This window comes from Pseudophryne corroboree, chromosome 3 (genome assembly GCF_028390025.1).
Source record: "Pseudophryne corroboree isolate aPseCor3 chromosome 3, aPseCor3.hap2, whole genome shotgun sequence".
NCBI classification, from domain to species: Eukaryota; Metazoa; Chordata; class Amphibia; order Anura; family Myobatrachidae; genus Pseudophryne; species Pseudophryne corroboree.
Window position 1 is genome coordinate 304,947,562 of NC_086446.1, and position 26,926 is coordinate 304,974,487.

At 48.9% G+C, this 26,926-nt stretch overlaps 1 long non-coding RNA gene across 1 annotated transcript; it reads left to right on the plus strand.

Moving 5' to 3' along the window:
• The first annotated feature begins 9,306 nt into the window (after nt 1-9,306).
• On the plus strand, nt 9,307-26,616 carry LOC135057728 (uncharacterized). Its single transcript, XR_010244327.1, has 3 exons — nt 9,307-9,435; nt 24,776-24,895; nt 26,497-26,616. It is a non-coding gene; the product is annotated as an uncharacterized LOC135057728 (long non-coding RNA).
• The last annotated feature ends 310 nt before the right edge of the window (nt 26,617-26,926 follow it).

Sequence of the window (26,926 nt, forward strand, 5' to 3'; positions counted from 1 at the left end):
TTAGGGTTGCCCCATGCCTCCGCAGCCTAGCTGCGAAGGCAGCCATGTTTCGGGTCACAGTGGCCGCGGCCCACCTCACAATAGGTCCGGACACGCCACTGTTGTCCAGACTGCGCCCCCCCGAATGGCATGTGGACACCTACAAGATGCTGTGTTGGCGCCCTGCCGGAACTTTGACTGCAATTTTAGCACTTCCGAAATCCATGTTGAATTGGGCACTATGTTTTGTATTGTGCACACCCCTCCCCTCACTGTGTATAACTTACATTAGATGCCCAGGTCCTCTCGATTTTCTCTACTGCTTCAGGTTCTGCCACTGATACATACCTCACAATTTTTGAACAGCTGGTATGGTCAAAAGTGTGCACAAAATTAGGGGACGTGGCTAAGCGGCAAGGGGGCATGACCTTGACTGGAATGCTGCGACGGAGATCCACACCCGTTTTCATCATGCTGGGTGCTTGCCCAGTACTCCAGACAGGGCTGCCACCAGAAATTGTGGGACCCGGGACAGCCAGAATAGGCAGGGCCTCCCCCATCACCCCCTGTATCCCACAGCCCCAATGATATACCATTCTGGATGCCTGTTGCTGATCCTGGGAGAAGACCACAGGAGACCCGTTGGCCCATAGGCATGTCCACAGGCTGGGACCACAGCAGCAGCACAGTGAAGGAGTCCGGAGCAAGTTGCTATAGAGGAACAGCACCAGTGGCATTTCAAAGTTGCGAGCCAATCGGAGCCTGCGGATGCTCAGCCAATTAGCTGCTGACGCTGCTGCGACCCATCCTGTTTAGCTTCCGGCCCGCAAACTCAAATTGACCCCAAATTCCAAATGGCGCTGTTGCTGTCCCTCTATGGCTGTCTGCAGTGCTCTCCAATCCACACCGCTTCCATGCGGGCCCCATTTTGTCCAGACCTGGGACTAGGGTACAAGCATCCCCCCCCCCCCCCCCTCCGATGGCGGCCCTGACTCCAGTAGCTGCTGGACAGCCCCCAGCCTCTCCCAGAACCGGCATACTCAGAAATTTTATGACAACAGCTGGCACACCTGTAGCGCATGCGTCCCACATCAAAAGGCTTTTGACAGCAATACAGGAACCAGACAGAGTGGCTGTTATCAAGTGCAAAGCACACACTTATAACCAAGACCCAATTTCACTTGGTAACAGCCGGGCAGATGAAGCTGCTAAATCAGCAGCAAGCACCCCCATACAAACGTACATCACATCACTGATAACCATTTAACACGATCAACACACAACAATTAATTGAAATGCAAAATTTGTGTTCCCTACAGGAAAAGGCAGTCTGGAGGGCAAAGGGGTATGGCCAGGAGTCCTCAGGACTGTGGACAGTTGGACACGGTAAGCCGGTGGCCCCCAGAGCATATCTTCCAAGCCTAGCTGAGGCGGCACACGGTCTGACTCATCTGGGCAAAGAGGGTATGTGCAAATTGGTAAGAGCCTACTGGTGTGCGCCAGGATTCTCTTCTCATGCAGGTAAGAGAGCGATGACATGCTTTACTTGCTTAAGGAAGAATATTGGAAAGACAATACCATCAGAGCCATCCCATATCCCTCCCACAGACGGACCTTTTCAGGTAATACAAATCTATTTCATAAAGTTACCACTCTGTAGGAATTTGAAATATGTGTTAGTTTGTATTGATGTATTTTCCAACTGGGTAAAAGCGTTCCCTGCTGCCACAAATACTGCTACGTTCACTGCAAAGAAAATCGTGCAGGAATTTGTGTGTAGATATGGTATCCCTAGAATAATTGAAAGTGACAGGGGTACCCATTTTACAGGTGAAGTCTTTCAGGTCATGTGCAAACTGATGGGAATTAATAGCAAGCTGCATACTCCGTACCGTCCACAGGCAAGTGCAAAGGTAGAGAGAGTGAACAGCACTATTAAGAACAAGCTGAACAAATTAATAGCTGAAACTGTATTGTCGTGGCCAGAAGCTTTGCCACTAGTGTTGTACAGCATCAGAACCACTCCCAGGTCTCCCCTTAACTTATCACCCTTTGAAATTATTTTTGGTCGACAACCTCATGTAATGATAGACCTCCAGGATGATTTGAAATGTAATAATGAAGTGACTGTGAAATATTTGGTTGGGATGAGCCAGCAGCTGAGAAATCAACAAAGAAATTTAAAGCTGGTGATCCCTGACCTACCGAACAGTAATTGTCATGACATTGAGCCTGGGGATTATATAATGATTTGAAATTTCTTACGCTCAGGTTGCCTCATAGACAGGTGGGAAGGACCATACCAAGTCTTGTTAACCGTCACGACAGCATTGAAGGTCGCCGAAAGAGAGACTTGGGTCCACTCGTCCCACTGCAAGAAGGTCACTGACTCGGAGAGAACTCGTGACAAAGAGCAGAGTGTAGAGAATCTCGTATCACTGGTGTGTCTGTTCCGGGAAAGTTAAGAGGCAGGACTGTTGAAGGGCATCTGAGCACAGAGAGTAACAAGATCTAGAACGGTTGTCGTACCATTTTCTTTTTGCACCTCCCCTGCATTTTCCTTTCTTTTCTCCTTCTTATTTTCCTCATTTCCCCTAACGAAATGGATCGATCACAAGAGACTGCGTTTTGGGTTCTGTTAGTAATTCTGGTTTTGATCAGGACAGTTTGTTTTGGTGAGGGTCGCAGAGAGGTCGAGCAGGGATCTGGAATAGGTTCTGATGGCGAGTATGAATTTGTAGGATCTCAGGAGCAGCACATCACTCTAGTAAAAGCTGGCATCAGTAAGCGCTCTGGTAGTCAGGGAGCTCGGAGGCATTGTGAGGGGTTATTGTCTGATGAATATTGTATTTGTAGGAATATAGTAGAGGATGGGTGCATCCAGAGATGTCAGTCCAACTTTAATATCGACATGGACCGCCATCCGTTGAGTGATTACCACTCACTAGTGGGCAAGATCTTAAACCAGACAGAATGCTGGGTGTGCTCACAAGTACCTCAAGGTCAGAGTAAGTCAGGATTAGTACCATACCCTTTAACAATAGATGAGGTACTCGAATTGCGGGGTGGGAGACCGGTGGACAAGAAATTCAATATCTCTAGGCCCCATAGTTTGAAGCTCCACCAGTATCATGTAGACAGGTCCTTATTGTGTTTTAATATTTCCAATTACCAAAAACCGGGAAATTGGGAAGTGACGTGGAATAACCAGACAATGACCTTTTCATACAGAGCTGATAGGATACCCATAGACTCTGAACTTGTACGCCAAATAGCCAACAGTGGGAGGTATTTTCGGTATAGGTATACTCGTGGAAGCAAGACCATGTGGGTTGGAAAAGTATCGCCAGGGTATTGTGCTCATATCATCCAGCCCGATACTTGTACTGAGCAGATTGGAGAACTAGGGATTGGTTTCTTTACTTGGAAAATTTATAATATGGTGATGTTATATTTTGTCCCCTATGTTCTCCCAGATGATGCCTATTTCCTATGTGGAAGGCGTACAAGTGGCTTGCCCCGAGCTCAGAGGGATTGTGTTATATTGGGAGAGTACTACCAGAGGTCATGACCATAACCCATGATAAAATGAATGACGTTCACCGCAGTGCTCAGGCTCCTTATACTCATACTCACTATGAACACATCATCAAGAGACACCTCATAGATAGGGCAGAGCACGCAGCCTCTGATTTGATCCACGAATCTACCGGGATTCAGTTCCTTCTCACATTAGACATTACCCGTACTGCCAGAGGAACTATAAATTATAGGTATATCCATGCGCTAGCGAACTTGATAGATAATATCACTGAGATGTATGACGACACCTTCAGGTATACGGGAAGGGAGTTACAAGCTTACAAGAAGGAACTGATTCAGCACAGGATGGTCCTTAATTATGTCACAGCCGTGACAGGTGGGTACTGTGTTACTCTGGCAACTCAATATGGTGTGAAGTGCTGTACTTATATTACAAACAGCACTGACGACCCAACAGAGATTATCGATCAAAAGATGGACGATATCTTGCAGCTGAAGTGGGAGTTCAGGAGGAAGCACAACCTTAACTTAGCGACTGTAAGTAATGAACTGACCGGCTGGGTCTCATGGTTGAACCCACGCAAATGGTTCTCAAGTTTAGGAGAGTGGGCACAGAATGTCATTATGAGTGTGGGGAAGTTTCTCCTTTGTATCCTGGGAGTCGTCATAATTATTGGTTCGATATTTAGGTGTGTTCAAATTCTAATGCGGCGCAAGCACGTCACAAATTTGATGAGTCTAAGGAGCGAGGGCGCTGTTATAGCAGCAGATTTAATTTACGACCCATCCATAGAGACAGTGTTATGATAAGGATTGCAAATGAATTTCATGGCCTGTTTCTTACTTTCTTTCACCCGTTTTTTCTTTTGTCTCCCCTTCTGCCCAGATACATCCATCTGGAAAAGACATCAGCCCTACCCAAAATGTTTATGTGAATGTATTTTTATATATGTGTTTTATCTTCATCTCTGCAACCTCCAGCTAATGGCACACATAGTCGACAGGTGATATCCACATATACTAGCACTCACATATGTTTCCCCCTCCATGTATCATCAACTAAATGTGCACCCCATTTGATGGAACAAGAAGCCGAAAGAGCTTGGTAGTGTTTGTTGGCCCATTTACAGATCCTTAATAAGGGATGAGAAGGATTTAATGTATACTTCGCAATACCTCGAAGCTTATGTAGAACATATACGGCACGATGATACATGCCCCTCAGACATGGATTCATGCATACATGATTTTTACTATCCCACTAGGTCATATATTCCCCACCTACAACTCTCCCCGACCATCCAAACTTCTGTAGATATTGTGTAGATATTTTTCTGTTTATTGATTAGTTAGTGGCAGTTATTGGTGACTGCCAAAGGGTGGACTGTCAAAGTCGAAAAATATTGCAGTACACACATCACGTACAAACTATACACAGATGGCCTCCGTGCGTGTACTTGTTCTGCTGTGCGTGCGCATATTCGCAATTTGCGTATGGTCGCTCCCGCGGTCCTGCGCATTAGCGCGTGGTATGAGTATTTACGGTAGAGTTTGTGAACGCATGGAAAAGCTATCAATACACATTACATATTTAATCTAAATAGTGTACAATGTACACATAGTCTCCCTGCACCACATCAGCAAGTTACAACAGTTTAAATGGTAACAGAACAAAGGAATTCACCTTTACAGGATAGGAGGGGACAGAACAAGGTTATAAGGTGGTGTTTGGTATCCAGCTGTAGGGTATTTTAAGGATAATATTCCGGTGTTGGTTTGCAGAAGATCGCACGTCCCTGCGAATAGTTATGTGCAGGGGCAGAATATAGATATAAACTGTATTTACTGTACATTAGGTATGCGGCGGGAACCCAGAGGAGACCACCCACAAGTGCATCTTGAACAGACGCCCACCTATTCAAACCAACCTATGACCTCTCCTGTACTGTAAATGACCATCCCTGTGTCCAATGGACAAAGAGATTACAGTATCCATTGTGTTAAGTTTTGGAAGATTGTATAAAAGGAGCCAGCTGCAGGCCTGGTCACACAAGACTCTAAAAGTTATCTATCTAGATGACCGAGGACCAGACTGGGTAGCGCGGCGAAATCCAAACAAGTATGTACCATTGACTGTAGCCATTATTCTTTTGTATTGTATTGCTTTGTTATTGTAACCCCCTTTCAGTAATAATATGTTGTGGTGTCGGAACCCAGCATTTTAAATACAATCTGGTGTCGTGTTTTCCTTTCCCTGCTAAGGTTTAAAGTGTATTGCTATCGCATGCATAGCTGTTAAGGGTGCACAGTGTATCTTTGGGTGTGTACGCGCTGCGTGTACTTTGTACAGCCAGCGCGACGTTTGTACGCAAAGTCCTTACACGGTACAGGACTCTGTACGCTAATGGTGTAAAAAGTACGTAGGTTGAGGATTATGTATAGCGGCCGCAGCGGCTTCATTTAAAGTGTATGAAATGTCTTTTTAAAGTGTTGCTTCTAGTCCTGTATGTAAATCAGCATTTACACCACCCATGTATACACATACACTTAAATATCCCTACCAGACCCCATATACAGTATATATATTAAAAAAATAGGTGAAATTGGCCTGTGTCTTATATGATTCCGAACATGCTGGCTAGCGTGTATACATAAAGAATAGATGGCACTCAAGGACTTTTAAAGTGAAAGTATATTGTGAGCATGTTTACAATATACTTACTGTAATTACTTTAAAAGTGCTTGAGTGTTGTCCATTTTCTCTCTCTCTCTCTCTACATATAGATACGATGCAATCCACCTCAACCGGGACGGGTAGTGGGCGCTAAGCTGAAGCTTTGCCTAGGGATCTTGCACTGGCTGTGCTGAAACATCATATGATGTCTGTGCCACTGCCTGTGATTCCGATGCCAGATGCCAAACCACGCTACTTGGGGACTGTGGGAGGAGTGAATTACCTGATGGTCCACTGAATATAGTGACACTTGTCTGTAGGGCGGCAGGTACCTGAGCGGCCAGGCTGGTAGGTAATGTGGTACGGTGTACTGGCCTGACTTACCCTAGGACAGGCGGAGAACGGGACTGCGTTTGGTGCATTCCTGTTGGTCGCAAGATGAAGGCTTGAGGCAATGATGTTTATTTGCTCAAAGTAGCCCTGAAAAGGACTCTTCCCTGTTGCCAGGGGGAACAGCATACAAAAGATGTTTACAGCAGTTCAATCTCCCTTGATGTCACAGAAGAATGTACATTCTGAGACACGCAGGCCTCCCTTTTTATCTCAATCCAACACACAACACTACAGGGGGTAGTCCCGCTCTGTTCTCTTTGGGGAGTGGTCACACCTTTCTGCCTTGTCCCACCTGCTGTGTTAGTCACAGCCCAGGTGCCAGGCCGACTGGAGTTGGGGGAAGGTTCCCTCCAAATATATTTCCAGGAGTCAGCTCTGGGACCCATCTCACCATCTCTATCCTGAAACCAAGTTCCACAGGTGGGCCACCAAAATCCCCGATCAAAGTCCCCCGGCTACAGAAGGTGGTCAGTGGGACTACGCAGCTCACAGAGAGCTCTGGGTTCCCCTAGACCTGTTGCCTTGCAACAGGCTCTATACCACACAGCACTGCAACCTGCAGTCCCAGCTCGGTACTGCACAAAGTTTACAAATACATTTAATTACATTTGATATTTCTCTGCCCGCTGGGCTGCCTTGCAGGCTGGGACTGCTGGGGCTCTCCCTCGGGGCCACTCTAAATATAGCTGTCTGAGCACTGCAGCCACAGGGACTCTGTTTGGTCTATGGGCACATCTTGTTTCTTCTCCCAGTGATGGGAGTGAAGGGAGCTGGCTTCCCCCAGCGTGCAGTCACATAGCCCTTGGTTCCTTGCCGCCCTGCTACACTGAGTAGACATCAGTGGACATCACATATCCGCTGTAGTGCTGGGGGCACCGGGAGTGATACTCCCGGTCTCCAGCATGGAGCCCTTGCAGCCACTGCAGCCCTGGGAGTGTGTCTGGCTGCAGTAGCCCTTGGTGCACAGCATCGCCTCCCCTGGCACAGGGATGGCTCCCTTCTCCCTGCCCGCTCTGATGGTGGGGCGCTGGAAGCGGAGCTCCCGGACCCCAGCGGCAGCTTTCAAAGTGCTGCAGCTCTGGCACTAGTCTCCTGGCTGCAGCGGCTCCCTCTCTTACCCAGCACACCAGGGGTTAACACTCTTCGCTGCCTGCAGTAGACCAAACATCACACTTTTTTTAAACATTCGGCACATAGCGCCATTAATACATTTTATACAGGGCGCCTATTGTTTGTTTAAATATGGTGCCGCAGCACAAGGGAGTGCTGTGGCCGCCATTAACCATTTGGGCAGGAGGTTTCTGGCCACACTGCATAAACCTAACCTACCCTCAGTGGTGCCTAAACCTAACCCCCCCATTCCCCACAGCCTAACCTGAGCCACCAACATAGGCGTGCGCAGACCTCCACCAGGTATTGGACTACCTCCTCCAAGTCTTGGTCTGGGACATAAGAATGCTCACCTGGGCCGCCAGGTGAGCAGCCTATGTCCTGGACGTTGAGAGTAGACCATAATTCGGCAGAGGGGGGGGGGAGTCCATAACGGAACCCTTGTGTCAGCGTCTGCACACGCCAATGACCACCAGGCACCCCCTCCGCCGGACTAATGTAACCTCCCGGCCCTAACCCAGCTGCTATACTTATGTTTGGTATGCTGGCTGTCAGGATTCTGCATACCCTACAACATTTTTCACATAAAAATCGATACAGATTTGGAAAGGGGCGTGGCCACGGGTAAATACCACGCCCCTTTTCCTATACTTTCAATGGAATTTTGGAGAGCCAAAAATCGGTACAGACCATAACAAAATGGTACTGTACCTGCCAAAAAGGTACAGCTGGAGGGTATGGATTCTGGCGTCGGTCTCCTGCCATCGTCATTTTGACAGGTATTGGGATTCCAGCGTCGTTATTCTGACTGACAGAATCCCAATAACCGGCATCTTGAACACATCCTGCCAGTTTAAAAAAACAAAAACATTAACATTGGTCTCATAGCACCAATGTTTAATACTAAACACATACCCTCCAAATCATGTACCTTTTTTTTATGGTCTGTACCGATTTTTGGCTCTCCAAACTTCCACTGAAAGTATAGGAAAATGGGCGTGGCTACGCCCCCTCCCCCCTTTACCCGTGGCCACGCACCTTTTCGAATTTGTACCGATTTTTACGTGTAAAACGTTGGAGGGTATACTAAACAATGTCTTGTAACAAATATTCAAAAATATTGTTTAACCAATGTTTTCTTTCGATATCGCATCCCTAAGGAGAAAACACACAGTGCTTCGCCTGTTACTGCCCCCAGTGTCCTAGATCGGAGTCTCATGTGACTGAAAGGCTCAGGAAGGGGTCACTGTGCAATACACGTTCATCGGCGTTTTCATAACATATTTATAAAGTTGTAACAAAAAAGTTAGATAACCAGGATATTGCGTTAGCAGCGGGCGTCTCATTATGACACTCCGCCCGGAGACAGCGGGTTCCTTCCATTGCGGCGTTCATTTTCCGCCATGTGATTGATTGATTGATTGATTGATTGATTGGTTGCAGAGCGGCTTTTTTTTCTTTTCTTCCGCCAGGTGATTGGTTGGTTGCAGAGCGGCTTTCCTCTTCCGCCAGATGATTGGTTGGTTGCACAGCGGCTTTCCTTTTCCGCCAGGTGATTGGTTGGTTGCAGAGCGGATTTCCTCTGCCGTCAGGTGATTGGTTTGTGTTTTGCAGGGAGGCTTTCCTCTTCCGTCCTGTGTCTCCTCCTGACCTTCTGTCAGACTCACTCGTCGGTCAGTGAACGGGTCCGTTGCTGCTAGAACCATGGTGGCGTACTGGAGACAAGCCGGGCTTAGGTGAGACCCTGCGGGGGTATCCGGTGCCTACATTGCGGCAAACCAGAGGAGAAAGACGGTGATCTGGGTGATGAAGGGCTTATTCACTAATGTCATAAGGGGAATGGTGCACACATCAGGAGGGAGGGGGTAGGGCAGGCTGGCCGGGTACCGGTGGTGGAGTATTACACATACAGCCAGTTGTGGCAGAAGCGAGTGGCTGTTATAGGTGAGGGATCCGAAGGATCCACTCATAGCTGTTCACCCAGTCTGAGAATGTGCATGGAGGGTAATAAGACTTGGCTTTTCCCTCTTTGAGTGTATTTTCAGTTGAACCCAGGCCTTGACTGGCCACTTGGCACTTTTGGCAAATGTCAGATGGGCAAGAGCCGGGATGGCCGCTGTCTTGCAATATATGTGTTAGGGAGGCCAATCCCGGGATTCGGAATTGAAAAACGTTCAATCCCGGGATCCTGGGATTGCAGTTGAGATCAGTGAAAAAGGGTGTAGGGAGCAGCACTGGAGGGTAGGTAGCGGTACGGGACGGTGTAGGTAGCGGTGCGGAAGGGAGGGAGGGTGTGGGTAGCGGCGCGGGAGGGTGTAGGGTGCGGTGCGGAGGGTGTAGTTAACGGGGAGGGTTGGTAGTGGCGCGGGAGGGAGGCTGTTAGCACTGCACGGAGGGAGGGTGGGTGTAAGTAATACCACTTTCTCTAACGTCCTAGTGGATGCTGGGGACTCCGTCAGGACCATGGGGAATAGCGGCTCCGCAGGAGACAGGGCACAAAAGCAAGCTTTTAGGATCACATGGTGTGTACTGGCTCCTCCCCCTATGACCCTCCTCCAAGCCTCAGTTAGGTTTTTGTGCCCGGCCGAGAAGGGTGCAATCTAGGTGGCTCTCTTAAAGAGTTACTTAGAAAAAGTTTTTAGGTTCTTTATTTTCAGTGAGTCCTGCTGGCAACAGGCTCACTGCATCGAGGGACTTAGGGGAGAGATTTTCAACTCACCTGCGTGCAGGATGGATTGGATTCTTAGGCTACTGGACATAGCTCCAGAGGGAGTCGGAACACAGGGCTCGCCCTGGGGTTCGTCCCGGAGCCGCGCCGCCGACCCCCCTTGCAGACGCTGAAGATGAAGAGGTCCGGAACCAGGCGGCAGAAGACTCTGTCTTCATCAGGTAGCGCACAGCACTGCAGCTGTGCGCCATTGTTGTCAGCACACTTCACACAGCGGTCACGGAGGGTGCAGGGCGCTGGAGGGGGGCGCCCTGGGCAGCAATGTATAATACCTGTATGGCGAAAAATACATCACATATAGCCCTTGAGGCTATATGGATGTATTTAACCCCTGCCAGATATCTAAAACTCCGGAGAAGAAGCCCGCCGAAAAGGGGGCGGGGCCTATTCTCCTCAGCACACAGCGCCATTTTCCCTCACAGAAAGGCTGGTGGGAAGGCTCCCATGCTCTCCCCTGCACTGCACTACAGAAACAGGGTTAAAACAGAGAGGGGGGGCACTGATTTGGCGATATGTATATATATTAAAATGCTATAAGGGAGGAACACTTATATAAAGGTTGTCCCTGGATAATTAGTGTTTTGGTGTGTGCTGGCAAACTCTCCCTCTGTCTCCCCAAAGGGCTAGTGGGTCCTGTCCTCTATCAGAGCATTCCCTATGTGTGTGCTGTATGTCGGTACGTGTGTGTCGACATGTATGAGGAAAATATTGGTGAGGAGGCGGAGCAAATTGCCTGTATGGTGATGTCACTCTCTAGGGAGTCGACACCGGAATGGATGGCTTATTTATGGAAATTACGTGACAATGTCAACACGCTGCAAGCCGGTTGACGACATGAGAGGGCCGGCGAACAAATTAGTATCTGTCCAGGCGTCTCAAACACCGTCAGGGGCTGTAAAATGCCCATTTACCTCAGTCGGTCGACCCAGACACGGACACTGATTTCAGTGTCGACGGTGAAGAAACAAACGTATTTTCTTTTAGGGCCACACGTTAAGGGCAATGAAGGAGGTGTTACATATTTAGTGTTCACTCTAGGAATTTTTTAGGGCAGGGTGCTGATCACGGGTAGGGCACATTTTTCATTCGGGAGGGCACATTTTTCGTTCGGGAGGGCACATTTTTCAGTTAGAAGGGCAAAATTAGGTACATACTATAATGCTTGGTCCTCCCATTCCCACATGATAAAGAATGGGCAGTGCGCGCCAAAGGCGAAAATTTAGGGGCGTTGTTTTTCGTGGGGTTAGGGGCATGGCCACATAATAGTGGCAATTCACATTACACCACACAATAGTGCAGCTAATACACACTGCACCAGGTAGAACCTCCTATACACACTGCGACAGGTAGAGCACGTTATACATATTGCGCCAGGCAGAGCACATTCTACACTTTGCGCCAGGCAGAGCACTGAGACACACTGCGCCAGGTAGAGAGCACTGAGACACACTGCACCAGGTAGAGAGCACTGAGACACACTGCACCAGGTAGAGAGCACTGAGACACACTGCACCAGGTAGAGAGCACCGAGAAACACTGCACCAGGTAGAGAGCACCGAGAAACATTGCACCAGGTAGAGAGCACCGATAAACATTGCACCAGGTAGAGAGCACCGAGAAACATTGCACCAGGTAGAGAGCACCGAGAAACATTGCACCAGGTAGAGAGCACCGAGAAACATTGCACCAGGTAGAGAGCACCGAGAAACATTGCACCAGGTAGAGAGCACCGAGAAACATTGCACCAGGTACAGAGCACCGAGAAACATTGCACCAGGTAGAGAGCACCGAGAAACATTGCACCAGGTAGAGAGCACCGAGAAACATTGCACCAGGTAGAGAGCACCGAGAAACATTGCACCAGGTACAGAGCACCGAGAAACATTGCACCAGGTAGAGAGCACCGAGAAACATTGCACCAGGTAGAGAGCACCGAGAAACATTGCACCAGGTAGAGAGCACCGAGAAACATTGCACCAGGTAGAGAGCACTGAGAAACATTGCACCAGGTAGAGAGCAGCGAGAAACATTGCACCAGGTAGAGAGCACTGAGAAACATTGCACCAGGTAGAAAGCACTGAGACACATTGGAGGAGGAGGAGGGGGGGGGTAGATGGTTCCGCACACACATAAGACAAGGGGTAGTGGGGCCACACACAGGGGGTTGGGGGGGCAGGAGGGCACAAGGTGTCACACACACGGGGGGGGGGGGGGGGCGCACAAACCAGGGTGAGGGGGGTAAAGTGTGCCACACACAAAGGCTGGGGGTAAATGGGGTCACATGCAGGGGGTGGGGGCAGGATATGGCAATGCATTAAAATACATGTTCATTATTATGTGTATCTACTTACTCACACTCTGGCAGCTGAGGGTCACACTCCGGTAGATGGGTACGCTGGCCAGTGGCACTGGCTGGTGGGGGTTGCCCGCGGGTGTCTGGCCATGCACACAGAGAGGAGGGAGGGCTGGGTTTGCCTCGGCGGGAGAGGCAAACCCAGCCCTCCTGTCTCTCGCAGAGGAGGGGAGATGCGGCGGCTGACAACTAAGGACGGACGAGGTGGGCGGGCGGGACGGACGAGGTGGGCGGGACAGATGGGGCAGGACAGACGGGGCGGGCCGCGGAGGTCTCTGTCTCTCATGCAGGGAGACAGTGTGACTGTGATTAAGCACACTGGATTACTGCAGTAATGTGTCCGGTGGCTTGGCGGGGTCCGGCGGGCAGCAAAGTGCGGGGCGGGAGGGCGCACACAAATGGGCAGGGCGCATTCAGGTGTCTAAAAAAGGGGCAGGGCGCAGCGCCCTGTGAAAGACACCTAGAGTGAACACTACATATTTCTGATACTCCAAGTACCACAAAAAAGGGTATTATGTGTGAGGTGAAAAAACTACCTGTAGTTTTTCCTGAATCAGATAAATTAAATGAAGTGTGTGATGATGCGTGGGTTTCCCCCGATAGAAAATTATTGGCGGTATACCCTTTCCCGCCTGAAGTTAAGGCGCGGTGGGAAACACCCCTCAGGGTGGATAAGGCGCTCACACGCTTATCAGAACAAGTAGCGGTACCATCTACGGATAGGGCCGTACTTAAGGAGCCAGCTGATAGGAGGCTGAAAAATATCCTAAAAAGTATACACACACATGCTGGTGTTATACTGCGACCAGCGATCGCCTCAGCCTGGATGTGCAGAGCTGAGGTGGCTTGGTCGGATTCCCTGACTAAAAATATTGATACCTTTGACAGGGACAGTATTTTATTGACTATAGAGCATTTAAAGGATGCATTTCTATATATGCGAGATGCGCAGAGGGATATTTGCACTCTGGCATCAAGAGTAAATGCGATGTCCATATCTGCAAGAAGATGTTTATGGACACGACAGTGGTCAGGTGATGCAGATTCCAAACGGCACAAAGATGTATTGCCGTATAAAGGGGAGGAGTTATTTGGGGTCGGTCCATGGGACCTGGTGGCCAGGGCAACTGCTGGAAAATCCACCGTTTTTTTACCCTAAGTCACATCTCTGCAGAAAAAGACACCGTCTTTTCAGCCTCAGTCCTTTTGTCCCTATAAGAGTCATATCTGCCCAGGGATAGAGGAAAGGGAAGAAGACTGCAGCAGGCAGCCCATTCCCAGGAACAGAAGCCTTCCACCGCTTCTACCAAGTTCTCAGCATGACGCTGGGACCGTACAGGACCCCTGGATCCTACAAGTAGTATCCAAGGGGTACAGATTGGAATGTCGAGAGGTTTCCCCCCTCGCAGGTTCCTGTAGTCTGCTGTACCAATGTCTCCCTCCGACAGGGAGGCAGTATTGAAAACAATTCACAAGCTGTATTCCCAGCAGGTGATAATAAAATTACCCCTCCGACAACAAGGAAAGGGGTATTACTCCACACTATATGGTGGTACTAAAGGCTAGGTGAGACCTATTCTAAATCTGAAAAATTTGCACACTTACAAGGGTTCAAATCCAGATGGAGTCACTCAGAGCAGTGATAGCAAAGAACAAGGGGACTAGATGGTGTCCCGGGACATCAGGGATGCTTACCTCCATGTCCCAAAATTTGCCTTTTCTCACCAAGGGTACCTCAGGTTCGTGGTACAGAACTGTCACTATCAGTTTCAAGACGATGCCGTTGGATTGTCCAAGGCACCCCGGGTCCTTACCAAGGTAATGACCGAAAGGAGGATTCGTCTTCAAAGAAAATGGACGACCTCCTGATAAGAACAAGGTCCAGAGAACAGTTGGAGGTCGGAGTAGCACTATCTCAAGTAGTTCTACGACAGCACGGGTGGATTCTAAATATTCCAAAACCGCAGTTGTTCCGACGACACGTCTGCTGGTCCTAGGGATGATTCTGGACACAGTCCAGGAAAAGGTGTTTCTCCCAGAGGAGAAAGCCAGGGAGTTATCCGAGCTAATCGGGATCCTCCTAAAACCAGGAAAAGTGTCAGTGCATCATTGCACAAGAGTCCTGGTAAAAATGGTGGCTTATTACGAAGCGCTTCCATTCGGCAGATTTCACGCAAGAACTTTTCAGTGGGATCTGCTGGACAAATGGTCCGGATCGCATCTTCAGATGCATCAGCGGATAACCCTATATCCAAGGACAAGGGTGTCTCTCCTGTGGTGATTACAGAGTGCTCATCTTCTAGAGGGCCGCAGATTCGGCATTCAGGATTGGATGCTCGTGACCACGGAGGCCAGCCTGAGAGGCTGGGGAGCAGTCGCACAAGGAGTGTGATCAAGTCTGGAGAATTCTCTCCACATAAATATATTGGAGCTAAGAGCAAATTTATAATGCTCTAAGCTTAGCAAGACCTCTGCTTCAAGGTCAGCCGGTATTGATCCAGTGGGATAACATCACGGCAGTCGCCCACGTAAACAGAAAGGGCGGCACAAGAAGCAGGAGGGCAGTGGCAAAACTGCAAGGATTTTTCGCTAGGCGGAAAATCATGTGATAACACTGTCAGCAGTGTTCATTCCGGGAGTGGACGACTGGGAAGCAGACTTCCTCAGCAGGCACGACCTCCACCCGGGAGAGTGGGAACTTCATCGGGAAGTTTTCCGCATGATTGTGAACCGTTAGGAAAGACCAAAGGTGGACATGATGGCGTCCCGCCCGAACAAAAAATGGGACAGGTATTGCGCCAGGTCACGAGACCTTCAGGCGATAGCTGTGGACGTCCTGGTAACACCGTGGGTGTAACAGTCGGTGTATGTGTTCCCTCCTCTGCTTCTCATAACCAAGGTATTGAGAATTATAAGACATAGAGGAGTAAGAACTATACTCGTGGCTCCGGATTGGCCAAGAGGGACTTGGTAACCGGAACTTCAAGAGATGCTCACAGAGGACTAATGGCCTCGGGAGCTAAGAAGGGATTTGCTTTCAGCAAGTACCATGTCTGTTCCAAGAGGAACCGTGGCATCGGCCTTTAAGAAAGGACCTGCTCCAGCAGGGACCTTGTCTGTTCCAAGACTTACCGCGACTGCGTTTGACGGCATGGCGGTTTGAACGCCGGATCCTAAGGGAAAAGGCATTCCGGAAGAGGTCATACCTACTCTGGTCAAAGCCAGGAAGGAGGTGACCGCACAACGTTATCACCACATGTGGTAAAAATATGTTGCGTGGGTGAGGCCAGGAAGGCCCCACGAAAAAATTTCAACTAGGTCGATTTCTCTATCGTCCTAGTGGATGCTGGGGTTCCTGAAAGGACCATGGGGATTAGCGGCTCCGCAGGAGACGGGGCACAAAAAGTAAAGCTTTTCCAGATCAGGTGGTGTGCACTGGCTCCTCCCCCTATGACCCTCCTCCAGACTCCAGTTAGATTTTTGTGCCCGGCCGAGAAGGGTGCAATTCTAGGTGGCTCTCATAAAGAGCTGCTTAGAGAAAGTTTAGCTTAGGTTTTTTATTTTACAGTGATTCCTGCTGGCAACAGGATCACTGCAACGAGGGACAGAGGGGAGAAGAAGTGAACTCACCTGCGTGCAGGATGGATTGGCTTCTTGGCTACTGGACATCAGCTCCAGAGGGACGATCACAGGTACAGCCTGGATGGTCACCGGAGCCGCGCCGCCGGCCCCCTTGCAGATGCTGAAGTAAGAAGAGGTCCAGAATCGGCGGCTGAAGACTCCTGCAGTCTTCTAAAGGTAGCGCACAGCACTGCAGCTGTGCGCCATTTTCCTCTCAGCACACTTCACACGCAGTCACTGAGGGTGCAGGGCGCTGGGGGGGGGCGCCCTGGGAGGCAAATGTAAACCTATATAAAGGCTAAAAATACCTCACATATAGCCCCCAGAGGCTATATGGAGATATTTAACCCCTGCCTGTATTCACAAAATAGCGGGAGACGAGCCCGCCGAAAAAGGGGCGGGGCCTATCTCCTCAGCACACTGCGCCATTTCCTCTCACAGCTCCGCTGGTCAGGACGGCTCCCAGGTCTCTCCCCTGCACTGCACTACAGAAACAGGGTAAAACAGAGAGGGGGGGCAAATTTAATGGCAATATCTTGATATATATAAAGCAGCTATAAGGGAGCACTTATTATAAGGCTATCCCTGTCATATATAGCGCTTTTTGGTGTGTGCTGGCAGACTCTCCCTCTGTCTCCCCAAAGGGCTAGTGGGTCCTGTCTTCGTTTAGAGCATTCCCTGTGTGTCTGCTGTGTGTCGGTACGTGTGTGTCGACATGTATGAGGACGATATTGGTGTGGAGGCGGAGCAATTGCCAAATATGGGGATGTCACCTCCTAGGGGGTCGACACCAGAATGGATGCCTTTATTTATGGAATTACGGGATAGTGTCAACACGCTAAAGCAGTCGTTTGACGACATGAGGCGGCCGGACAATCAATTAGTGCCTGTCCAGGCGCCTCAAACACCGTCAGGGGCTGTAAAACGCCCTTTGCCTCAGTCGGTCGACACAGACCCAGACACAGGCACTGATTCCAGTGGTGACGAATCAACCGTATTTTCCAGTAGGGCCACACGTTATATGATTTTGGCAATGAAGGAGGCGTTACATTTAGCTGATACTACAGGTACCACTAAACAGGGTATTATGTGGGGTGTGAAAAAACTACCTATAGTTTTTCCTGAATCAGAAGAATTAAATGACGTGTGTGATGAAGCGTGGGTTGCCCCTGATAAAAAGCTGATAATTTCAAAGAAATTATTGGCATTATACCCTTTCCCGCCAGAGGTTAGGGAGCGCTGGGAAACACCTCCTAGGGTGGACAAGGCGCTAACACGCTTATCAAAACAAGTGGCGTTACCTTCTCCTGAGACGGCCGCACTTAAAGATCCATCAGATAGGAGGATGGAAAATATCCAAAAAAGTATATACACACATGCAGGTGTTATACTACGACCAGCTATAGCGACTGCCTGGATGTGCAGTGCTGGGGTAGTTTGGTCAGAGTCCCTGATTGAAAATATTGATACCCTGGACAGGGACAATATTTTACTGTCGTTAGAACAAATAAAGGATGCATTTCTTTATATGCGTGATGCACAGAGGGATATCTGCACACTGGCATCACGGGTAAGTGCTATGTCCATTTCGGCCAGAAGAGCTTTATGGACGCGACAGTGGACAGGCGATGCGGATTCAAAACGGCATATGGAAGTTTTGCCGTATAAAGGGGAGGAGTTATTTGGAGTCGGTCTATCAGATTTGGTGGCCACGGCTACAGCCGGGAAATCCACCTTTCTACCTCAAGTCACTCCCCAACAGAAAAAGGCACCGACTTTTCAACCGCAGCCCTTTCGTTCCTTTAAAAATAAGAGAGCAAAGGGCTATTCATATCTGCCACGAGGCAGAGGTCGAGGGAAGAAACAGCAACAGGCAGCTCCTTCCCAGGAACAGAAGCCCTCCCCGGCTTCTACAAAAGCCTCAGCATGACGCTGGGGCTTCTCAAGCGGACTCGGGGACGGTGGGAGGTCGTCTCGAAAATTACAGCGCGCAGTGGGCTCACTCGCAGGTAGATCCCTGGATCCTGCAGATAATATCTCAGGGGTACAGGTTGGAATTAGAGACAGATCCACCTCGCTGTTTCCTGAAGTCTGCTTTACCAACGTCCCCTTCCGAAAGGGAGACGGTTTTGGAAGCCATTCACAAGCTGTACTCTCAGCAGGTGATAGTCAAGGTACCTCTTCTACAACAAGGGAAGGGGTATTATTCCACTCTATTTGTGGTACTGAAGCCGGATGGCTCGGTAAGGCCTATTCTAAATCTGAAGTCCTTGAACCTGTACATAAAGAAGTTCAAGTTCAAGATGGAGTCACTCAGAGCAGTGATAGCGAACCTGGAAGAAGGGGACTTTATGGTATCCTTGGACATCAAGGATGCGTATCTCCACGTTCCAATTTACCCCTCACACCAGGGGTACCTCAGGTTCGTTGTACAAAACTGTCACTATCAGTTTCAGACGCTGCCGTTTGGTTTGTCCACGGCACCTCGGGTCTTTACAAAGGTAATGGCCGAGATGATGATTCTTCTTCGAAGAAAAGGCGTATTAATTATCCCATACTTGGACGATCTCCTAATAAGGGCAAGGTCCAGAGAACAGCTAGAGATGGGATTAGCAATATCTCAAGAGGTGCTAAAGCAGCACGGATGGATTCTGAATATTCCAAAATCCAAATTAATGCCGACAACTCGTCTGCTGTTCCTAGGGATGATTCTGGACACGGTTCAGAAAAAGGTTTTTCTTCCCGAGGAAAAAGCCAAGGAGTTATCCGACCTGGTCAGGAATCTCCTAAAACCAGGAAAGGTGTCTGTACATCAATGCACGCATCTTCAGATGCACCTGCGGATAACCCTGTCTCCAAGGACAAGGGTATCTTTTCTGTGGTGGTTGCAGAGGGCTCATCTATTGGAGGGCCGCAGATTCGGCATACAGGATTGGATCCTGGTGACCACGGACGCCAGCCTGAGAGGCTGGGGAGCAGTCACACAAGGAAGAAACTTCCAGGGAGTGTGGTCGAGCCTGGAAAAGTCTCTTCACATAAACATTCTGGAACTAAGAGCAATCTACAATGCTCTAAGCCAGGCGGAACCTCTGCTTCAAGGAAGACCGGTGTTGATCCAGTCGGACAACATCACGGCAGTCGCCCATGTAAACAGACAGGGCGGCACAAGAAGCAGGAGTGCAATGGCAGAAGCTGCCAGGATCCTTCGCTGGGCGGAGAATCACGTGATAGTACTGTCAGCAGTGTTCATCCCGGGAGTGGACAACTGGGAAGCAGACTTCCTCAGCAGACACGATCTTCACCCGGGAGAGTGGGGACTTCATCCAGAAGTTTTCCACATGCTAATAAACCGTTGGGAAAGACCAATGGTGGACATGATGGCGTCTCGCCTCAACAAAAAACTGGACAGGTATTGCGCCAGGTCAAGAGATCCGCAGGCAATAGCTGTGGACGCGCTGGTAACACCTTGGGTGTACCAGTCGGTGTATGTGTTTCCTCCTCTGCCTCTCATACCAAAGGTATTGAGAATCATACGGCAAAGCGGAGTAAGAACGATACTAGTGGCTCCGGATTGGCCAAGAAGGTCTTGGTACCCGGAACTTCAAGAGATGGTCACGGACGATCCGTGGCCTCTACCTCTAAGACCGGACCTGCTTCAGCAGGGACCGTGTCTATTCCAAGACTTACCGCGGCTGCGTTTGACGGCATGGCGGTTGAACGCCAGATCCTAAAAGGAAAAGGCATTCCAGAAGAAGTCATTCCTACCTTGATTAAGGCAAGAAAGGAAGTCACCGCGAAGCATTATCACCGCATTTGGCGGAAATATGTTGCGTGGTGCGAGGATCGGAGTGCTCCGACGGAGGAATTTCAACTGGGTCGTTTCCTACATTTCCTGCAATCAGGATTGTCTATGGGTCTCAAATTGGGATCTATTAAGGTTCAAATTTCGGCCCTGTCAATATTCTTCCAAAAAGAATTGGCCTCAGTTCCTGAGGTCCAGACTTTTGTCAAAGGAGTACTGCATATACAGCCTCCTGTGGTGCCTCCGGTGGCACCGTGGGATCTAAATGTAGTTTTAGATTTCCTCAAATCCCATTGGTTTGAACCACTAAAAAATGTGGATTTGAAATATCTCACATGGAAAGTGACTATGTTACTGGCCCTGGCGTCCGCCAGGAGAGTATCTGAACTGGCGGCTTTATCTTATAAAAGCCCTTATTTAATTTTCCATTCGGATAGGGCAGAGCTGCGGACGCGTCCGCATTTTCTCCCTAAGGTGGTATCAGCGTTTCACCTGAACCAGCCTATTGTAGTGCCTGCGGCTACAAGTGACTTGGAGGACTCCAAGTTGTTGGACGTTGTCAGAGCTTTAAAAATATACATTTCAAGGACGGCTGGAGTCAGAAAATCTGACTCGCTGTTTATACTGTATGCACCCAACAAGTTGGGTGCGCCTGCTTCTAAGCAGTCGATTGCTCGTTGGATTTGTAACACAATTCAACTTGCACATTCTGTGGCAGGCCTGCCACAGCCTAAATCTGTTAAGGCCCATTCCACAAGGAAGGTGGGCTCATCTTGGGCGGCTGCCCGAGGGGTCTCGGCATTACAACTCTGCCGAGCAGCTACGTGGTCAGGGGAGAACACGTTTGTAAAATTCTACAAATTTGATACCCTGGCAAAGGAGGACCTGGAGTTCTCTCATTCGGTGCTGCAGAGTCATCCGCACTCTCCCGCCCGTTTGGGAGCTTTGGTATAATCCCCATGGTCCTTTCAGGAACCCCAGCATCCACTAGGACGATAGAGAAAATAAGAATTTACTTACCGATAATTCTATTTCTCGGAGTCCGTAGTGGATGCTGGGCGCCCATCCCAAGTGCGGATTATCTGCAATACTTGTACATAGTTATTGTTAACTAATTCGGGTTATTGTTTAGGGAGCCATCTTTCAGAGGCTCTTCTGTTATCATACTGTTAACTGGGTTTAGATCACAAGTTGTACGGTGTGATTGGTGTGGCTGGTATGAGTCTTACCCGGGATTCAAAATCCTCCCTTATTGTGTACGCTCGTCCGGGCACAGTACCTAACTGGAGTCTGGAGGAGGGTCATAGGGGGAGGAGCCAGTGCACACCACCTGATCTGGAAAAGCTTTACTTTTTGTGCCCTGTCTCCTGCGGAGCCGCTAATCCCCATGGTCCTTTCAGGAACCCCAGCATCCACTACGGACTCCGAGAAATAGAATTATCGGTAAGTAAATTCTTATTTTCTGCACTTCCTGCAAACAGGAGTGTCTATGAGCCTAAAATTGGGTCCATTACGGTTCAAGTTTCGGCCCTATAGATTTTCTTCCAGAAAGAATTGCCTTCAGTTCCTGAAGTCCAGACGTTTGTCAAGGGAGTATTGCATATACAGCCCTTGTGTGCCTCCAGTGGCACCGTGGGATCTCAACGTAGTGTTGGGATTCCTCAAATCATATTGGTTTGAACCACTCAAATCTGTGGATTTGAAATATCTCACATGGAAAGTGACCATGCTGTTGGCCCTGGCCTAGGCCAGGCGATTGTCAAAATTGGCGGCTTTGTCTTACAAAAGCCCATATTTGATTTTCCATTCGGACAGGGCAGAACTGCGGACTCGTCCCCAGTTTCTTCCTAAGGTGGTGTCAGCGTTTCACCTGAAACAACCTATTGTGGTGCCTGCGGCTACTAGGGACTTGGAGGACTCCAAGTTGCTAGTCGTTGTCAGGGCCCTGAAAATATATATATATATATATATATATATATATATATATATATATATAATTCCAGGACGGCTGGAGTCAGAAAGTCTGACTTGCTGTTTATATTGTAGGCACCCAAAAAGCTGGGTGCTCCTGCTTCTAAGCAGACTATTGCTCGTTGGATTTGTAGTACAATTCAGCTTGCACATTCTGTGGCAGGCCTGCCACAGCCAAAATCTGTAAATGCCCATTCCACAAGGAAGGTGGGCTCATCTTGGGCGGCTGCCCGAGGGGTCTCGGCTTTACAACTTTGCCGAGCAGCTACTTAGTCAGGGGCAAACACGTTTGCTAAATTCTACAAATTTGATACCCTGGCTGAGGAGGACCTGGAGTTCTCTCATTTGGTGCTGCAGAGTCATCCGCACTCTCCCGCCCGTTTGGGAGCTTTGGTATAATCCCCATGGTCCTGACGGAGTCCCCAGCATCCACTAGGACGTTAGAGAAAATAAGATTTTACTTACCGATAAATCTATTTCTCATAGTCCGTAGTGGATGCTGGGCGCCCATCCCAAGTGCGGATTGTCTGCATTACTTGTACATAGTTATTGTTACAAAAAAATCGGGTTATTATTGTTGTGAGCCATCTTTTTTAGAGGCTACTTCATTGTTATCATACTGTTAACTGGGTTAAAATCACAAGTTGTACGGTGTGATTGGTGTGGCTGGTATGAGTCTTACCCGGGATTCAAGATCCTTCCTTATTGTGTACGCTCGTCCGGGCACAGTACCTAACTGAGGCTTGGAGGAGGGTCATAGGGGGAGGAGCCAGTACACACCATGTGATCCTAAAAGCTTGCTTTTGTGCCCTGTCTCCTGCGGAGCCGCTATTCCCCATGGTCCTGACGGAGTCCCCAGCATCCACTACGGACTATGAGAAATAGATTTATCGGTAAGTAAAATCTTATTTACTATTAGGTGGGCGGCAGCCATGGACACACTGAACGCAGCGGCATTTCAAATGAAGCGCCGGCCGGCAGCCAACCAGAGCTGGCAGACCGGCAGCCAATCAGGGAAGCGGCTGCAGCAGTCGCTCCTGATTGGCTGCCCGGCAGCTTACCTGATTGGCTGCCGGTCCGCCAGCTCTGATTGGCTGGCGGCCAGCGCTACATTTGAAGTGCCGCCTCATTCAGCGTTTGTCTATGGCTGCCGCCTGCCAGTAGCATTACTTACACACCCTCCCTCCCGCACATGCGCAGTGGAATCCCGTGAATCCCGGGATTGGATGCTCCAATCCCGGGATTCAAATCCCGGCATTTTTGGGCCCAAATACCGGGATCCCGCCGATCCTGATCCTGGGATTGGCCTCCCTAGTATGTGTCCCAAATAAAGATGAGGGCGTGCCAAGAGGCCAGGCCCCCCTGACTCGTAGCACACTCCTGTAAGTAGTGGCATCACCCCCTGTAATGTGCGCGCACACAAATGCCATGGCTGAAAATCAGCCCAGTGGGGTTGGGCGGTGCCAGAGGGGGTTGGGTTTCAGGCGGGGAGGGAAGAGCAGAGCCCAGCTCAGAGTAACTGGCCACACATGAATGGTGTAATATCTGTTGCTATAGATGTTGATGGCAACAGACTATTTGGCCTTCTGCCATTGATGGTTTTAACAATCTGTGGTTCACATATGTACAGGAAGACAGCCTGTACTACTGGCAACTTCGCTCTAAGGTTAGTTGTAACTTGGAGGAGGGTCCTGAGGAGGAGTCTAGGACTGCATTGTGGCATTGGGCACACTGTATGCGTGTAAGGCTGGCTGCACACTAGAACGCTATATAGCAGGATGATCCGATGGGCGACAGGACCATTCATCCTGCAATGCGTACACACGCGCATGATGTAGGGGTGATAACGCAATATAGGATGCCATGCTGCATTCGGTAGCATGGCATAGTACATGACATCTTTTGGTTGGCCATGCAGCACAGAACAGTACACACTGATCGATCTGGCCGATATGTCATTCTGATGTGGCTCGAATCGACAGATCTGTCTAGCGTATACCCACACAAAGAGCCAGTTGTAGGGCTGCTGACTGACCGAGGAGCTCGTCAAGTCGGCTATAGAGCGAGGCAGATCATCAGCATCCCAGCAACACTGTGTCGGGCTGACTGATCGGCATCGGTCTATAGTTGACTTGACAGGCACAGCTGTAAGTCTGCAGCCCTGCAACTCCTCTTGCTCTTACACACAGTGCAGCACTGTGGAAGGTGGGTGGTGACCATTGGGCTCACACCTACCAAATACGGTGGGAGACTATTCATTATCGCGTGGAGACCATCAGTGGTTTCAGAGCATGTAGGGGTTGGAGCTAGGTGCAGGGAGAGGAGGACCCAGGAGGCAGACAGAGAAGGTTTGTGGGAAGGGCGGAAGTGGAGCAGCCAGAAAGGGGAATATCTCGGTCCAGAGACTACAGACACATTGCCCGTGGTAACCCTAGATGGTGGCCCGCAACCCAGTACACTGATGCCTCTCAAATGATTGGGGAAGGGGGGATGCCCCCTTGACACTGCCCCCCCCCCCCCCTTCCTTGACACCAACACCTTTGCATGTATTATCAGTGGTTTCGGATTATATAATATATTTGCCTATAATCTGTTTTTCAGTTATATCCGCTACTCTCAGATCTGCGCGCAGGCAGTGAGAGCGGCGCTGAAACCACAATTTAAAGCAGAGGCAGAGAAGGTGGCAGGTGCCAACGTGAAGGTCGTCAAACCGAAGAAAGAGTGAGTGGCGCAGACGCCTTGTTCATTATTGTTTAAAACTATATACGGCTTGTCAGACTGCAGACCAGTCCCTTAAGCAACATTTAAGCTGACCACACACCAGAAAGTTTTCATACCAAGCAACCGACAAATGATCATTCCAAAGAATGGCAAAAAAGTCACTCCAACTTGTTGGTCAGGTCAGGCATGTTTGGATTTACCAACTAGCTGGAATGGTAATCTGCTTGTTGTAGGGGGAAAGTTGGATACTTTTCCCACCAACTGAACGATCGTGATGTTAGAATTAGGCAATCTAAAACACAGATTCTCAAACTCGGTCCTCAGGACCCCACGCAGTGCATGTTTTGCAGGTAACCCAGCATGTGCACAGGTGTATTAATTACTCACTGACCTATTTTAAAAGGTCCACAGGTGGAGCTAATTATTTCACTTGCGATTCTGTGAAGAGACCTCCAAAACATGTACTGTGTGGGGTCCTGAGGACTGAGTTTGAGAACCTGTGATCTAAAACAATGCCATGTCATGCTGGTCTTTGTGGTTAGCCAGTGGCAAAATGTATTTGTTTTAGTAACTATTGATTGCATCTGTTTCCAAAGCCCCAGGGGATAGTTATACCCAGGCAGAGAGCCTGCACATACAGTCTGGACAAGATAACTTGGACCTTTTTTAGCTTGGTCAGAAAATAACTGTATACACAGCTCTGTAATTGTCCTTTACCAATTTCTGTCTTTGCGTCATTGATTACACATAGCCACGTGCAATTGGCTCTGCACATAGCTGTACAACGCCAGACTGGTGAACAGATCAGTGCTTTCATTTCATTTTGCTTTCCATAGCCCTGGCAGTAAGAGATTGGTTTGCTGACTGACACACTCAGTAATGTACAACGAAGCTGCTATACCACCACATACAGAGCAGTGGGCATTTTGACACACAACATGTTTTTAAGTCTTACTAGCTGTAACAAACAAATGTGACAACAAGGCAAGGAGTAACTGGAGGCTTGACAGGCTGCCTGTTGCCTATCGCTGACTTGTAAGGATATAGGGGGTAATTCCAAGTTGATCGCAGCAGGAATTTTTTTAGCAGTTGGGCAAAACCATGTGCAGTGCAGGGGGGGCAGATATAACATGTGCAGAGAGAGTTAGATATGTGTGGGTTATTTTGTTTCTGTGCAGGGTAAATACTGGCTGCTTTATTTTTACACTGCAATTTAGATTGCAGATTGAAAACACCACACTCAAATCTAACTCTCTGCACGTTATATCTGCCCGCCCCCCTGCAGTGCACATGGTTTTGCCCAACTGCTAAAAAAAATTCCTGCTGCGATCAACTTGGAATTACCCCCCTAGTGCAGCTAAGTGGGACATTTTTTGTAACTCAAACTTTCCAGTTATGAAATGTGTTTTAGGTCTGCAGTTTCTGTTTATTAACCACTTACCTGGCACGGTCACATTGGATGCGACCACAGCCAGTTGGGCTTTCACTGACAGTTGCCTTCCGTGTTCTCCACCCACATATAAAAGAGGAAATCCGTTTGGCACATGTGTAATGTTTGGCGTTCTATCCTGCTTACTGTTTTTGCTCTCTGTTTCTTTCAGAGCCTGATCACTTGAAAATAATATTCAGGAAGTGACCGCACATGAATTCAGTGTCTGAGCAATATGTCTACATTTGTCATTGTCCCCTTTCTACATTAAACTCTATGACTGTGTAAAACAGTGTTTGTGTAATTGTACGTTCTTTAAAGTGTTTGTCTCATACTATCCTGTCATTTCTGAGACAGGATTTTTTTTCTTTTCTGTCGATGTATCTATGTCTCATTGTAAACTGCACAGTATGTGGTCTACAAAGAATGAGGTCTCCCTCTATTTGGGGAAAAGCATCAAGAGTCTTCGGATTCCATATTCAGATCACATTTCTCCCAGGTACAGGGTGAAGTGTGATTTAGGGGTATGTAAGCAGCTAGTGCCATAGCATAGATCTTGGGTAGGAAAACTGTGGCACTCTGGTTGCTTTGATCTATACCAC